General features: G+C 45.2%; 1 protein-coding gene across 1 annotated transcript in view; it reads right to left on the bottom strand.

Annotated features, from left to right (window-relative positions):
• ZNF330 (zinc finger protein 330) overlaps positions 1-14,770 on the bottom strand; it is a 109,138-nt gene extending 94,368 nt beyond the window's left edge. The window contains exons 1-2 of the mRNA XM_068279443.1: positions 14,756-14,770; positions 6,590-6,665 (exon numbers count right to left, since the gene is read on the bottom strand). The gene's annotated coding sequence lies outside the window, so the exon portion shown is untranslated. The remainder of the gene's footprint in view (positions 1-6,589; positions 6,666-14,755) is intronic.
• Between the last annotated feature and the right edge of the window lie 2,614 nt (positions 14,771-17,384).

Below are 17,384 nucleotides of genomic sequence, written 5' to 3'. Positions count from 1 at the left end.
CTGAGATGGAAGGCTGGGTAAAGGAAAGACAGAAGACAGCACAGGTGAGTCTGTAAAAGATAGTCTGCATGTCATTTCTTTTAATTTCAGGAAAGGAGTTGATAGAAGGCGGCATGGAAGACTGGGTTAAAAGCAGAGGATGTCAGAATACTGCACAGGTGAGTCTGATAGAAAAATTGTCTGCATGTCAGTGTCTCATTTCAGGAAAGGTGACAGAAGCTGAGATGGAAGGATGGGTAAAGGAAAGGGAGAATTAAAGACAGCACCGGTGAGTCTATAAAAGAAAGTCTGCATGTCATTTTTTTTATTTCAGGAAATGTGTTGATAGAAGGTGGCATTGAAGACTGGGTTAAAAGCAGAGGGTGTCAGAATACAGCACAGGTGAGTCTGATAGAAAAATTGTCTGCATGTCAGTGTCTCATTTCAGGAAAGGTGACAGAAGCTGAGATGGAAGACTTGGTAAGGGAAAGGGAAGATTGAAGACAGCACAGGTGAGTCTATAAAAGAAAGTCTGCATGTCATTTTTTTACTTCAGGAAAGGAACTGATAGAAGGCGGCATGGAAGACTGGGTTAAAAGCAGAGGATGTTAGAATACAGCACAGGTGAGTCTGATAGAAAAATTGTCTGCATGTCAGTGTCTCATTTCAGGAAAGGTGACAGAAGCTGAGATGGAAGGATGGGTAAAGGAAAGACAGAAGACAGCACAGATGAGTCTGTAAAAGATAGTCTGCATGCCATTTCTTTTTATTTCAGGAAAGGAGTTGATAGAAGGCGGCATGGAAGACTAGGTTAAAAGCAGAGGATGTCAGAATACTGCACAGGTGAGTCTGATAGAAAAATCGTCTGCATGTCAGTGTCTCATTTCAGGAAAGGTGACAGAAGCTGAGATGGAAGGCTGGGTAAAGGAAAGGGAAGATAGAAGACAGCACCGGTGAGTCTATAAAAGAAAGTCTGCATGTAATTTTTTTTTATTTCAGAAAATGTGTTGATAGAAGGTGGCATGGAAGACTGGGTTTAAAGCAGAGGATGTCAGAATACAGCACAGGTGAGTCTGATAGAAAAATTGTCTGCATGTCAGTGTCTCATTTCAGGAAAGGTGACAGAAGCTGAGATGGAAGGCTGGGTAATGGAAAGGGAAGATTGAAGACAGCACCGGTGAGTCTATAAAAGAAAGTCTGCATGTCATTTTATTTCAGGAAATGTGTTGATAGAAGGCGGCATGGAAGACTGGGTTTAAAGCAGAGGATGTCAGAATACAGCACAGGTGAGTCTGATAGAAAAATTGTGTGCATGTCAGTGTCTCATTTCAGGAAAGGTGACAGAAGCTTAGATGGAAGGATGGGTAAAGGAAAGGGAAGATTGAAGACAGCACAGGTGAGTCTATAAAAGAAAGTCTGCATGTCATTTTTTTTTAATTTCAGGAAATGTGTTGATAGAAGGCGGCATGGAAGACTGGGTTAAAAGCAGAGGATGTCAGAATACAGCACAGGTGAGTCTGATGGAAAAATTGTCTGTATGTCAGTGCCTCATTTCAGGAAAAGTGACAGAAGCTGAGATGGAAGGCTGGGTAAAGGAAAGACAGAAGACAGCACAGGTGAGTCTGTTAAAGAAAGTCTGCATGTCATTTCTTTTAATTTCAGGAAAGGAGTTGATAGAAGGCGGCATACAAGACTGGGTTAAAAGCAGAGGATGTCAGAATACAGCACAGGTGAGTCTGATAGAAAAATTGTCTGCATGTCAGTGTCTCATTTCAGGAAAGGTGACGGAAGCTGAGATGGAAGGCTGGGTAAAGGAAAGACAGAAGACAGCACAGGTGAGTCTGTAAAAGATAGTCTGCATGTCATTTTTTTTTATTTCAGGAAATGTGTTGATAGAAGGTGGCATGGAAGACTGGGTTAAAAGCAGAGGATGTCAGAATACAGCACAGGTGAATCTGATAGAAAAATTGTCTGCATGTCAGTGTCTCATTTCAGGAAAGATGACAGAAGCTGAGATGGAAGGCTGGGTAAAGGAAAGAGAAGACAGAAGACAGCACAGGTGAGTCTGTAAAAGAAAAAGTCTGCATGTCAGTTTTTTTTTCAGGAAATGTGTTGATAGAAGGTGGCATGGAAGACTGGGTTAAAAGCAGAGGATGTCAGAATACTGCACAGGTGAGTCTGATAGAAAAATTGTCTGCATGTCAGTGTCTCATTTCAAGAAAAGGTGACAGAAGCTGAGATGGAAGACTGGGTAAGGGAAAGGGAAGATTGAAGACAGCACAGGTGAGTCTGCTAAAGAAAGTCTGCATGTCATTCTTTTTATTTCAGGAAAGGAGGTGATAGAAGGCGGCATGGAAGACTGGGTTAAAAGCAGAGGATGTTAGAATACAGCACAGGTGAGTCTGATAGAAAAATTGTCTGCATGTCAGTGTCTCATTTCAGTAAAGGTGACAGAAGCTGAGATGGAAGGCTGGGTAAAGGAAAGACAGAAGACAGCACAGGTGAGTCTGTAAAAGATAGTCTGCATGTCATTTTTTTTTATTTCAGGAAATGTGTTGATAGAAGGTGGCATTGAAGACTGGGTTAAAAGCAGAGGATGTCAGAATACAGCACAGGTGAGTCTGATAGAAAAATTGTCTGCATGTCAGTGTCTCATTTCAGGAAAGGTGACAGACGATGAGATGCAAGACTGGGTAAAGGAAAGGGAAGATAGAAGACAACACATGTGAGTCTGTAAAGGAAAAAGTCTGCATGTCAGTTTCTTATTTCAGGAAAGGAGATGGATGTTGAGATAGAAGACAGGTAAAGGAAAAGATTGATGGAGGACTGCAAAGGTAACTGAGAGAAAAAATACTTTGCATGTCATTATTTCATTTCAGGAAAGGGGATAAAAGATGAGAGAGAAGACTGGGTAAACGAAAAAGTTGATGTTGGACAGCAGAGGTAGGTAAAGGTAGGTTTGAGAGAGAAAAAAATCTGTATGTCAATGTTTCATTTCAGGAAATGTGATAGAAGGAAGCGTGGAAGACTGAGATAAAAGCAGAGGATGTTAGAATAAAGCACAGGTGAGTCTGATAGAAAAATTGTCTGCATGCCAGTGTTTCATTTCAGGAAAGGTGACAGAAGCTGAGATGGAAGGCTGGGTAAAGGAAAGGGAAGATAGAAGACAGCACAGGTGAGTCTGTAAAAGAAAAAGTCTGCATATCAGTTTCTCATTTCAGGAAAGGAGATGGATGTTGAGATAGAAGACAGGTAAAGTAAAAGATTGATGGAAGACTGCGACGCTAAGCGAGAGAAAAAATACTTTGCATGTCATTATTTCATTTCAGGAAAGGTGATAAAAGATGAGAGAGAAGATGGGTAAACAAAAAAGTTGATGTAAGACAGCACAGGTAGGTAAAGGTAGGTTTGAGAGAAAAGAAATCTGTATGTCAGTGTTTCTTTTCAGGTAATGTGATAGAAGGCGGCGTGGAAGACTGGGTTAAAAGCAGAGGATGTTAAAAGGCAGTACAGGTGAGTCTGACAAAAAATTGTCTGCATGTCAGTGTTTCATTTCAGGAAAGGTGACAGAAGATGAGATGGAAGACTGAGTAAAGGAAAGGGAAGATAGAAGACAGCACAGGTGAGTCTGTAAAATAAAAAGTATTCATGCCAGTTTTTCATTTTAGGAAAGCAGATGGAAGATGAGACAGGTAAAGGAAAAGATTGATGGAAGATTGTCTTTATATTCTTTCAGTTTCCTTCTTCCCTCATCCACAGAATCAGTGCAAGATGCAGCAAAACAGCTCCACAATGTAACCAGGCTTCCTCCATGTTCACAGTATGCATGATGTTCTTGTCTTTGAAAGCTTATTTTTTTCATTTGTGAACATAATACTCAAGTAATTTGTCAAAAAGCTTGTTAATATACATTTGAGCAAATTCTAACTTAGGATACTTCTATTTTGCTTTCAAACATGGAGTCCTTCTGTGTCTTATGCCATTAAAAGTGGCAGATGATGTAATCAGACACTGATAAACCCTGACCCTGGACTCCCCCTTGCCTCTGTTTTGCAGAGGTCTTTGGTGTTTGTCTACCATTCTCACTATCCTTTGGCCCTTTCTATGGGCTGTTTTCCTCCCCCACTCATGTCCAGGGAAGTTCTCTGCAGTTTTGTAGACCTTAAGCCTCTTATACTTAAAGTACTTTGCATGTTAATTAAATATTAATTATTGTGTTTTACCCTTAAAATGTGGCATCTCTTCTAAAGAGAGAAGAGATGCTGAATAGTGTAATGGTTAAGGGTTCTGCCTCTGATACAGGAGACCTGGGTTCTAATCTCGGCTCTGCTACCACTTATTCAGTAGGAAACCCTGAGCAAGTCTCCCTAAAGGTGGCCACTAACGGTCCAATTTTTAGCGAAATATCGTTCGAGCGATCAGAAATTCTGATCGGATTGGTTGTAAGTAATCTCAGTTGATGGGAACTATCAATAATGAACGATTATTAAAAAAATCATCCAATTGAATTTTTGTCGAACCAAAATTTGGATTTTCTTGTTGGTTGTGATAGATAGGAAGCGATGATTGGTTAGTTGATGGTGTAGTGAACGATTTTTCGTCCGATCAGAATTTCTTATCGCTCGAATGATTTTTCACTAGAAATTGGACAGTTAGTGGCCACCTTAACACTGCTACTGCCTATAGAGTGCGTTCCAGAGGCTGCAGCTCTGGCGCTTTGAGTCCGCCAGGAGAAAAGCACAATATAAATGTTCTGCGTTTGTTTAAAGACTATGATTAAGGACTAGATCTCTGAAACATGTGATCCTTGTGGATTTCAAGATACGTCAAATGTGTGGACCACCTTATTTTCTTCTAAAGACTGTTGCTCACCAGGGATCGGGATTAATCCCACTGGTGACAGTTCGGGGCTCTATGCTGTACAGACGCATCACTAGCCTTCAGGCTAGCAATGCTCCTGTTACTATGGAGGTGGGTGGAGGAATGACGTGCGGTATACGATGGAGTGGCTTCCTGACGGTGGGGTGAGTGGGGAGAACAATGCACTGGAGGGTCGCTTAGGCATGTTGGGGGACGAGCACTGTACACACGCTGGATACACGCGGTGTGTATTTCCAGCTAAGGTGGTCTTTATCGGCCACCCCAAAACAATATTTCTGTTTATTGGACATACTTTTTGTTGAAGCGTAAAGATTACCGTATATACTCGCAAGCTAGCCGACCCACATATAAGCCGACCCCCCAACTTTTACCTGAAAAACCAGGAAAAATGATTGACCCTCATATAAGCCGGGGGTAGGAAATGCTGGCCGCGTGATTCCCCCCAGTGTGTCCCAGTATAGCTAGTATAGTGCCCAGTATAGCTAGTATAATGCCCAGCATAGCTAGTAAAGTGCCCAGTACGGCTAGTAAAGTGCCCAGTACGGCTAGTAAAGTGCCCAGTACGGCTAGTAAAGTGCCCAGTATAGCTAGTGTAGTGCCCAGTATAGCTAGTATAAGTGCTCAGTATAGCTAGTATAGTGCCCAGTATAGCTAGTAAAGTGCCCCAGTATAGCTAGTAAAGTGCCCCAGTATATAGCTAGTATGGTGCTCAGTATAGCTAGTAAAGTGCCCCAGTATAGCTAGTATAGTGCCCAGTATAGGTAGATAGTGCCCAGTATAGCGCCCCAGTATGTGTAGGTAGTGCCCTCCCACCCACCGCTGCTATTACCTTTCCCCAGCGGCTTCCAATATTCCCCTCTCCGTCTCCTGCACGGGACGTGTAAATAATTCACCGCAGCTCGCCCCACGGCGGCTGCTGTGTGATGACGGAGGAAGCTGTAGAGAGAGCGGCTTCCTGTAGCGGCAATGTGTATCGCCATTACTATGGGAACCGCTCTCCCTACAGCTTCCTCCATCATCTCACAGCAGCCGACGTGGGGCGAGCTGCTGTGAATTGTTTATACGCCCCGTGCAGGAGACGGAGAGGGGAATAGAGGAAGCAGCCGGGTAAGCTAATAGCAGCGGCGGCCGCAGGGGAGGGGGGGGGGGGGGAAGATCAACATGACTCGCAAGCAACCCGACTGCCCAACTTTTGGCCCACTTTTGGGGGGTCAAAAATTCGGCTTGCTTGCGAGTATATACGGTACTCAACTTACTGTGCCCTGAGAATCAACTCATGCATCATTGCAAGCATCACCCCATGGAATTACATGACAGTCCCTATATCCCCCGTATCCCTTACCAGCATACATCCCAGCACATCACATGCTGAAAGTGATTTCAAAAGACACAAATAAGATTATCTTCACTATCTCAATTAATAATTTCACGCGGCCGCCCCTAATGGGAATCTAATTGTACTGTGCAAGAAAAATGATCTTAGTTACTTCTGCTATTAAGGACACAATCATGTATGATTTCTGAATGAATTAACTCCACTGATATACATCATTTTATTTCTATCATTATAAATCATGTAGTTCACAGCCTTTCATGATGTACAGGTATGCTGGAGTGTGCTCATGGGCACACACTCTGCTAAGAGACAGAACACTACACCAGTATTATTGCATTGGGCCATAGGGGTGTCACAGCAGTAATCGCCTGGGATTGAGCGACATTGCCTTACCTTCTTTCAGCTGTCCCTGGAGACTGAGATTCCTGATTAAGACGGCTTGGTCTGCACTACTCGTGAAGTCTTCACTCTGATAGAGGTTTAACAACATAGTTATCTTAAACCGCAGTATAGTAAAACAACCTCAAAATTTCATTGTGTGTAAAATAAGATGGTAATCTGTATGGGCTTGTTATCTCCTGTATTTATTCTGTATTCGCTCTGTTCTAAGTCAGCTGCTCTTCCTGATGGTGTTGCATGATTTTTTTCAGTAAAGAGTTCTAACTTGTTATACTGGGTGCCAAACTACAGGTACAGAACACTCTGCTCCATCACCCTCTTCCTATCCACACTTGCTGTATCATTATACCCCACTCATTTTTGTAGATATTTTTGAGCTGATTAGCTAAAACTGAATATCGACAGAAAAAGAAGGTAGCCTCACCTACACACCTTATTCCATTCTAGAAGTCATTGCCTCACTCTCATAGAGTCATGTCTTCAATTCCAAGGAATGAAGGTGATTCCTGGATATTTTGTAAGTACAGGTAATTAAAGTAATACTTTACTGAAGTGAGCTGAAAAAAGTTAGAGGTAGATACTCCTCTATCTAGAGGGAAGGGTCTTGATCCCATAGAGCAGTGGTCCTCAAACTAAGGCCTGTGGGCCAAATGCGGCCCCCCGGGCTTTTTCACTGGCCCCCCAAACCAAAACTTATAGATGTGGCCCACTGCACCTTTAAATATCAGTGGCCCGCATATAGAATAGCAGCGCTGATACCACCCATCCACATACTGTAGAAGCCAGTGAGCAGTCATTCGCTGGCTTTCAATCCAATTCTGCATCAGGTGACACTGCTGTCCAACTGGATGGCATGTTGTCACCAGGGTATGCTTCATTGGTGCACAAAGACGTTCTTCATGACTGAATGGTTGCTGCTGGGAGTTCACCTCCAGGCATGATTTAGGGTAATCAATACCTAGATTCAATGTAATGTTTTTAAACATAATTGTATGTATGATCCGGCCCCCCAGCAGTCTGAAGTATGTTGACCTGGCCCTTGACCGAAAAAGTTTGGGGACCTCTGCCATAGAGCCTTCCTGGTCTTCTCTCTGTGCCCTCGTTCCACCGCTGTCTTCCGTTGAATTTCTGCACCTTCAGGAATCCTTGGCAGTGCTTTCATAGACAGGTGCATCCGTACTGTGCATGCACGAACCTGTAATCACGCATGCGCAGTATGAATCCACTCATCTTTGGAAGGACCAAGCTGGACTAAGAACTTCATCCGGGCCTGCCAATGGAACTAGGGGAGAACCGGGAGGACTCTACTGAATCCAGAACCTTCCCTCTCCATAGATGAGGATAACTTATTTTTCAGCCCATTTCGGGAATTGCTTTAAATTGTAGGAATCTCTGTCACTCGTGGGAACTGAAGGAGTTACTCTACAGGAGTGATAAATTGACCTTTAGACCAGAAAAGCTGTCCATCTGAAGCCACCTTATTCATCTTTGGATGTAGCAGGACCTAGATAAATAGGAGCCTTTACAAAGCAAACACTGAGGAGAAGGGGAGAACACTGGAAAACATAACGGATAAACAGCATCGGACAGACTTTAAAAAAAAAAAAAAAAAAAACCTCTTTGGCTTAATTTACATCTGCATTTAAAGTGAACCCGAGGTGAGAGTGATATGGAGGCTGCCATATTTATTTCCTTTTAAGCAATACCAGTTGCCTGGCTCCCCTGAAGATCCTCTGCCTGTAATGCTGGGGATACACGGTACGTTTCTGTACCATGTATCGAGCAGCTGATCCGGCCAGTAGATAATATTCAGCTGGTCCGATCAAGCTGCTCGACCCCCACCAGTGGACAATGGCAGGGAATCGAGCGGCTGATAAGGAGCGCCGGCGGGGGACGAGCAGAAATCGATCAGCGGGGACGCGACTGGGGTCGATCCGGCGGCTAATCGGCCGCTGGATCGACCCATGTATTCCCAGCATAATACTTTCTTCCATAGACCGTGAACAAGCTTGCAGCAGATCAGGTGTTTCTGACATTATTGTCAGAACTGACAAGATTAGCTGCATGCCTGTTTCTAGTGTAATTCAGATACTACTGCAGCCAAATAGATCAGCAGGGGAGCCAGGCAACTGGTATTGTTTTAAAGGAAATAAATATGGCAGCCTCCATATCATTCTCACCCTGGGTTAACTTCATGCTTTTGTATTTCCAGCAGTGTGCTTGCAGAGAGAATGTCACTTGCAGCCAGGAAACCGATTGTACACAGGAATGTACAGAAACATGAAGGATAGTACACACGGCCGCCAGTTATTAATGATATTTGTTTGAGGACACTGAGCCTCAGTTAAAATTGATGTCAGTGATTTTGGTGCTGACACAATGGCTATGCAGCCAGTGTTCAGCAGTTATATAGAAGAATGCCCCTTTTGGCCTCTGGGGCTATTTTTGGCAATTGGGTTCAGTTATTATAGTACATAGATGAAACTTCCAGCACTAAAGATGGTGAAAGATAAATATTGGTTAGTGTTATCAGTCACGATTAGGCACAGTCAGTCCGCAAGACAATCTAGGCAGATGCCTAAAATCTGGGGTGTGTCTGCGGGCCTGGCTGTCATCTGTGACCCCTTTCCCCACCTGGCTTTACTAAAATAGCTAGGTGGCAAAGCTGGTATCTTATCTAGGACCTCATTTTCCCTTCATCTGTCTTTGGGGTTAGTCTTATATTGCCTGGTTGAAGAGATGTGGGAAGGAGAGGTTAGCTTTAAAGCCTCATCTACACAGTCCAATTTCCATCAGATCGGATCTATTAGATAATTTCCAACCGGTCCAATCGGATTGCGTTAGATTTTGCAATAGATTTTGGGTACTTATCAAAACAAAATCTATCGCAAAATTGATCTGAAACAATTTGGACGTCTACTCACGATGCAATTTCTTATTAGCTCTATCTAATAGATCCGTCTATCTCAGTGTTTCTCAACATTTTATTGGTATGTACCCCTTTCAAAACCATATACTCACGAAGTACCCCCTAGCATAGTAAACATTATCACAAGTACCCCTTGACAAATATATATTTAATCGTAGTACATTATAATTGGTTTTAAACCATTTCCAAGCTTTTACTATTGCTTATAATTAGCTAATATACTAACTTGGCTTTGTTCAAATAAGAATTATCATTTTCTAAAACTCTAAATTTGTTATTCTTGGTTAAGTATATCAAGCCCGAGTACCCCCTGGAACCCTCAGAAGTACCCCCTGGGGTACGCGTACCACACGTTGAGAAACTATGGTCTATCTGATGGAAAATTGTACCGTGTAGAGGCTTTAAGGTAAGAAGGTTAAGTGTCAGTAAGAGTTTAAATATAAAGGAGAAAGAGAAGGTTAGATATCATACGCAAAAACCCGATGCGCTCGTATGTCCCGCTATGCGGGACTACCGCAAACCGCTGATCATTATGCACCTTTTACAGTGGGTTGCAAAAGTATTCAGCCCCCTTGAAGTTTTCCACATTTTGTCATATTACTGCCACAAACATGAATCAATTTTATTGGAATTCCCCATGAAAGACCAACACAAAGTGGTGCACACATGAGAAGTGGAACGAAAATCATACATGATTCCAAACATTTTTTACAAATAAATAACTGCAAAGTGGTGTGTGCAGAATTATTCGGCCCCCTTTGATCTGAGTGCAGTCAGTTGCCTATAGACATTGCCTGATGAGTGCTAATGACTAAATAGAGTGCACCTGTGTGTAATCTAATGTCAGTACAAATACAGCTGCTCTGTGAGGGCCTCAGAGGAGGTCTAAGAGAATATTGGGAGCAACAACACCGTGAAGTCCAAAGAACACACAAGACCGGTCAGGGATCAAGTTATTGAGAAATTTAAAGCAGGCTTAGGCTACAAAAAGATTTCCAAAGCCTTGAATATCCCACGGAGCACTGTTCAAGCGATCATTCAGAAATGGAAGGAGTATGGCACAACTGTAAAACCTACCAAGACAAGGCCATACACCTAAACTCACAGGCCGAACAAGGAGAGCGCTGATCAAAAATGTAGTCAAGAGGCTCATGGCGACTCTGGACGAGCTGCAGAGATCTACAGCTCAGGTGGGAGACTCTGTCCATAGCACAACTATTAGTCATGCACTGTACAAAGTTGGCCTTTGTGGAAGAGTGGCAAGAAGAAAGGCATTGTTAACAGAAAGCATAAGAAATCCCGTTTGCAGTTTGCCACAAGCCATGTGGGGGACACAGCAACGATGTGGAAGAAGGTGCTCTGGTCAGATGAGACCAAAATGGAACTTTTTGGCCAAAATGCAAAACGCTATGTGTAGCGAAAAACTAACACTGCACATCACTCTGAACACACCATCCCCACTGTCAAATATGGTGGTGGCAGCATCATGCTCGGGGGGTGCATCTCTTCAGCAGGGACAGGGAAGCTGGTCAGAGTTGATGGGAAGATGGATGGAGCCAAATACAGGGCAAACTTGGAAGAAAACCTCTTGGAGACTGCAAAAGACTTGAGACTGGGGCGGAGGTTCACCTTCCAGCAAGACAATGACCCTAAACATAAAGCCAGGGCAACAATGGAACAATGGAATGGTTTAAACAACGGAATGGTTTAAAACAAAACATATCTATGTGTTAGAATGTCCCAGTCAAAGTCCAGATCTAAATCCAATCGAGAATCTGGCAAGATCTGAAAACTGCTGTTCACAAATGCTGTCCATCTAATCTGACTGAGCTGGAGCTGTTTTGCAAAGAAGAATGGGCAAGGATTTAAATCACTAGATGTGCAAAGCTGGTAGAGACATACCCTAAAAGGCTGGCAGCTGTAATTGCAGCAAAAGGTGGTTCTACAAAGTATTGACTCATAATAATTACGCACACCCCACTTTGCAGTTATTTATTTGTAAAAAAATGTTTGGAATGATGCATGATTTTCGATCCACTTCTCACATGTACACCACTTTGTATTGGTCTTTCACGTGGAATACGTGGAATTCCAATAAAATTGATGCATGTTTGTGGCAGTAATGTGACAAAATGTGGAAAACTTCAAGGGGGCCGAATACTTTTGTAACCCACTGTAGTGGGCATGTAACACTGTCAGTGCCCCCCAGCCCCATACCGGAAATCTGCGTTCCCGGCCGGCAGCAAGTTTCTTTGCTGTTTTTTGTGTGTGTGTTTTTTTCTAAATAAAAAATAGTTCGTGATTTGAATCTGCAGATTCCTTTCTGCAGATTCCTTGCTGATTAAATTGCAGCTTTTTTTTTGCAGATTGCCTGCAAAGTTGCACACAGAATGAATAGCATCCTATGGGATGGACTGGGGGAGGGTGTAAATAGTAGCCAGTATTTTATTGCTAATCTGCCCAATCGAAATACCAACGACTGCATTGTGTGTAGGGACAGTAAGACCCTGGGTGGTGTGCATAAAACCACCAATTATTGCGAAACTTGCTCACGCAGGCCCAGATTACACCCAGGAAACTGTTTTTCCAATTTACCATACCTTGGCTTTCTCCTCTGCTACCAGCCAATAGAAGATGCCAAACTGTCCAAATAAGGTATCAAATTAAACGTTATAATGTGTTCTTTAAAATAAGATAAACCATGTTACGGTGTTACGTTCCATGTTAAGATGAGAGAGAGAAAGAGGGAGAGCGCATTTCTTTAAAAAAAAAAAACTCAGAGCAGAAACGACTTCCTTTAGGAAAGAACTCCGAGTGGAAAGGGTTAAGGAGAAGGTAAAGTTAACATGTCAGGTCAAGGGAGAAGGTTAAGGTTGGGTGTCAGGAAGGTTGGGGGGAGGCAAGCGAGTTGGGAGAAAAGTTACAGGTTGAGAAAAATGCTTTCATTAAAGAGCCTGTTATGTCAAGCTCTGTCCTTATGATGCACAATTGGGGAGATGGCAGGGTAATTACTTACCTGATTTGCTCTAATTCTTACACGGGTGACGCATCGTTCCCCTCCTTTGCAATGCAGTTGTGGCCATGTTTCTGAAGTCTTCTGAAGCTCTTCAGAAACTTCAGCCGGCATTGGCAACGCAAATGGGGTGGGCAGGACCCACCACGTCCGCATTTCCGAGCGGGGCGGAGCGCTTACCTGACTGAATGAATTACATCTGATCAGAAAAGTAATTGGCCCTGAGACACCTCCCCCCAATTATGCATCACTAAGACATACTGGAGGTACTCTTTAAGAATAATTACAGAATATTCTCAGAAGTCGGGAGTCATCTTATACACTATGTGTTGTCTTATAGGGTGGATGCTGAAACTTCAGAGCCAGACTGGAAAATCTGAGATTGCCACATGCGGTGGGGGGAGCTCAAAAACATCCACGGCCTCATCCCACCGTATTGCAGCAACTGTATGAAAGCAGCAAGGGCGGTGCTGTACAAGTATGGTAGAAGAAAATTCACTCACCAGGATTCCTGGAAAGAAGTGACTTAGCGCGGTCCCGATGACGAGGTGAGGGGGCACCTCACTGGGAATTTGTAAGTGAAGGGTGGAGCAAGCTGTAGGCGTCCGAGTGATGGAAAAAAAAAAAAAAAGAGTGGCGCTGTGCCCAGAAAAACACGCCTCTTTCACCCGTCTGGCCTGCCCTTGTATCCCATTACCGCACCCCCTTCTCTGCCTCTCATATCTCACTCCTGAGGACTGCAGTGAAGCGGCACAAGCGCGCATGTGCGAGATCTAAGAGGCAGAGAAGGAGGTAATAGTACACAAGGGCAGTCCAGACGAGTGAAAGAGGCATGTTTGCGCTACCACTCTGATAGTCTTGGAGACAGGGATAGCTGACCAATCCAAGCAGGCTTTGTATATGTTACGGCCAGAACCCAAAGTCTGGCCACTTCAGGTTCTGGCTGGTCAAAACGCGAAGTGGCTGTGCCCCTGTGGCCAGTGTTAGAAATGAAAAGATTCCCGGACGCATAAGTGCATTTTGTGGCTGTCTCGCTGCGGCCAAATGTATCCAAGGGAGTCAATTCCTCCGGCGGCAATGTGATAACATGAAGACTCCTCTTCGGCTGTGCCTCCTCCCCCTGCCTCTCTCGTATACAGCTGTGAGAGCCAAGGAGACTTGCGTCCCCGATCGTTCGTAGCGGCAGGAAAGCAGAGCGGGAAGGCTGCAGACATGGCTTCTGTCAGCACACGCTCTGCAGGAAGGAACAGCAGGATTCCCTGCCACTACAAACGACTCTGGGGGACAGGCGTGTCCCCGGCTGCCAAACTTGCATAGGGGAGGGGGAGGGGAGGAGGCAGAGCCGAAGAGGCGGCTTCATGTGATCACATTGCCACCGGAGAAATCAACTAAATTAACCCCCTTGGATACATTTGGCCACAGCGAGAAGACCACAAAATGCACTTATGTGGCCGGGAATCTTTTCATTTCTAACATTGGCCGCAAAGGCATGGCCACTTTGCGTCTTGACCGTCCAGAACCCGAAGCAGCCAGATTTCTGGTTCTGGCCGTAACATATACAACAACCAGCCAATTGCCGGTGAAGTACATAGCTTGCCGTGATTGGTTGGTTGTTGTATACGGGGTACCACATACAGTACAGCACCAGTATCTGTACCTCTTTATACAGTTTAGCACCAGTACATACAGTACAGTATACAACAAGAGTCAAGAGGGGTAGTCTTATAGGGCGAGTATATCCCAAAATGTATATTTTAACTGGAAAAGTTGGGGGTCGTCTTATACGCCGGAATATACAGTGGTTTTATCCAAACAATAGGGGGAATGGGGAAAAGCTATAGCACTACAGTTGAAAACCACATCTGTTAATTAGTAGTCAAGCACTAAATCCCTGACGAAGCATCCATCCCTCGTCACACTGATTCATGAATAAGCTCGCTGAAGAACGCACACATTGCTGAACATAGTTGTATGTATAACAGGAGAGCTATATTTCCCATTACATAATTTAGACAATAAAATGTAACACAGTCAGGAAGTATGTAACTAAGTCCACAAGGATGTGGAGCGACACCCTCATACCTCAAACAAGAAACAGCACTTGAGCAAGAGAATAACTACAGAGACGTTTGCAGCTGCCCTCAGGGCCATGTGACTCAAGGGCCCAGTTATAACTGCTGCTCACCTTACTTGCTGTGCACCTACTGATAGCACTTACTGTAGTAGAACGCAGATTTTCTCTTTTCTTTTTCTCCCATTTATCTGCTGCTTCTGATTCTACAAAACATTACTGTTGAAAAATAAATGTTATTAAAGCAGAACTAAAGTCATGTAAAGAGAACAACTCAGCATAAAGCAAAGTCATAACAATGTTTAAAGTTCTGCCTAATAAAATGACATGGTTGTCTGTATGCCATAAATGGTTTCTAAGCATTCCTATTACAGTCAAGGGCGTAGGGCCCGCGGTCGCAGCGGTCGCCTTGGCGACCGGGCCCGGCTCCTGAGGAGACGGGGAGGGGCCCATCTCCGTTTGGAGGGCCATGCAGCCCGTGCCAGCTGGTAGGGGGGGAGCCGCAGCCGCGGGGAGGGCAGTCCGACCTCCCCCCCCCTTCCTCTCCCCGGGCCCCCCCCCCTCAGATGCAGAGTGAGCGGCTCACGGAAGCGCTGTAGGCAGAACTCACCTCCCTGCGTTCCAATCGCCGCTGATCTCCTCTCTGGCTCTGCATAGAAGCTGATACACACTGCTTCCGGCTAAACAGGAAGCTGCGTGTGTAACAGCATCTATGCAGAGCGGGAGGAGACCAGCGGCGATTGGAACGCAGGGACGGAGGTGAGTTCTGCCTACAGCGCTTCCGTGAGCCGCTCACTCTGCATCTGAGGGGGGGGGGGGGGGGGGCGGGGAGAGGAAGGGAGGGAGAGGTCGGGCTGCCCTCCCCGCGGCTGCGGCTCCCCCCTCCATTATGGGGACGGGGCACCTACCTATCTACCCTATCCTGGGGGGCAGCTACCTAATCTATCCTGGGGGGCAGCTACCTAATCTAACCTATCCTGGGAGGCAGCTACCTAATCTATCCTGGGGGGCAGCTACCTAATCTATCCTGGGGGGCAGCTACCTAATCTAACCTATACTGGGGGGCACCTACCTAATCTATCCCGGGGGCAGCTACCTAATCTATCCTGGGGGGCAGCTACCTAATCTAACCTATACTGGGGGGCACCTACCTAATCTAACCTATACTGGGGGGGAACCTACCTAATCTATCCTGGGGGCAGCTACCTAATCTATCCTGGGGGGCACCTACCTAATCTAACCTATAATGGGGGGCACCTACCTATCTAACCTATACTGGGGGGCACCTACCTATCTAACCTATACTGGGGGGCACTTACTTATCTAACCTGTATTGGGGGCACCTAGCTAGCCTATACAGGTGGCAACTAAACTGGCTACCTATATTGGAGGCACCTACCTAACTAACCTATACTGGGGGCACCTACCTATCTAACCTACGCTGGGGGCAACTATTGTGGCTACCTATATTAGAGGCACCCACCTAGCTAACCTGTACTGGGGGTACCTATCTATCTAACTTATACCGACGGCGCCTGCCTATCACCTATACCGGGGGCAACTATACTGGCTTACCTATGCCTGGCTACCTATACTGGGGGGACCTATAGCTGGCTATAGGGATTTTGATATGTGTGTGCGTCGGGTGTTGCCGGGGGAGGGGGGGGCTGTTGTTGCCGTGGGGGGGGGGGCACATCCAGATTCCGCATCGGGGCCCAGAGGTTTGTAGCTACGCCACTGATTACAGTCACTGTTCCCTGCTTGTGAAACCCAGTAGGATTTTACTGTGGGCCAGCATTGCCACACTCACAATACAGATCCTCTTCTCATCTCTCCTGGACTAGTGTATGTCATTGCAATATGCCATATTGCCTTTTGGAGAGTGCATGGGTACCAGCGAGAGGTGGGTTATTGTCACGGTTAGTTTCTCCTGGATTCCTGGATTTTTTCTGAGGCATGGACACACAGCCAGACACCCTACCTCCCACTGAAATGTAAGAGTGTGTGACAACTAGCTGTGATATTCATTTGACATTACAGTTCGATACTACCCACCCACAGTGCCGTCCATACAGAGGAGTGATGCTGGTGAGCTGCTGGAGTATTGACCTCTTGTACAGCCCTAGTGCTGGCCCACATCACTGAGTCATGCAGCATCTCTGATGCCTCACACTAACCTCCCCTGTCCTCTTCCTTACACTAACCTCCCCTTCTCCAATGCCTAACACTAAGTTTCACCTCTCCACTGCCTAACACTGACCTCTACCTCTCCTCTTCTTAACACTAGCCTTCCCCTCTGCTCTGCCTAACACTAACCTCATCCTCTCCTCTGCCTAACACTAACCTCTCCCCTCTCCGCTGCGTAACATTTACCATAACCTCTCCACTGTCTAACACAAACCCCCCTTCCTCTTTCTAACATTAAACTCCCCTCCTCTGCTTAACACTAAGCTTCCCATCTATTCTGCCATACACTAACCTCCCTTCTCTGATGACTAATACTAACCCCCCTCCTCTGCCTCGCACTAACCTCCCCCTCTCCTCTGCCTCACACTAACCTCCCCCTGTGGGCCGCAATTTCTGATGGGAAATCATAGTGTCCAGGCGCAAGAGTTAGGGGAATTACCGTGTGCATGTGGAGCAGAACTAAATGCTACCATACTGGCCAGGGCTCCTCTGTACATCAACAGAAAGGAGGGGAGTGTGGGAGCCCAGAGGCATGTAAATGTTTTGCTTCTGCAGAATAGCTTTTTCACAAACCTTTAGATTATGTGGA

Source organism: Hyperolius riggenbachi, chromosome 1 (genome assembly GCF_040937935.1).
Source record: "Hyperolius riggenbachi isolate aHypRig1 chromosome 1, aHypRig1.pri, whole genome shotgun sequence".
NCBI classification, from domain to species: Eukaryota; Metazoa; Chordata; class Amphibia; order Anura; family Hyperoliidae; genus Hyperolius; species Hyperolius riggenbachi.
The sequence above is the reverse complement of the archived record's forward strand: the minus strand, read 5'-3'. Positions and strand labels throughout refer to the sequence as shown.